Here is a 204-nt window from a genome sequence, read left to right as displayed (position 1 = left end):
GTCCCAGGCTCGTGACCATGCCCGACCCCCCTTCTGTCCAAGGCTCGGTACTACTCCCGAGCCTAGTACCCCCACCCCACCCCACCCCACCCTGCCCAAGAAATTTTCCCTACTGCCCCCGCCTGAGCCCAGGACCCTTCCCCCGCGCCCCCATCCCAATCTTGGGACCACGATCAAGCCAAGGACCCCCTCCCTTGCCCCTCC

This window comes from Capsicum annuum, chromosome 7 (assembly GCF_002878395.1).
Source record: "Capsicum annuum cultivar UCD-10X-F1 chromosome 7, UCD10Xv1.1, whole genome shotgun sequence".
In the NCBI taxonomy this organism is placed as follows: domain Eukaryota; kingdom Viridiplantae; phylum Streptophyta; class Magnoliopsida; order Solanales; family Solanaceae; genus Capsicum; species Capsicum annuum.
This window is presented reverse-complemented; position numbering follows the sequence as displayed.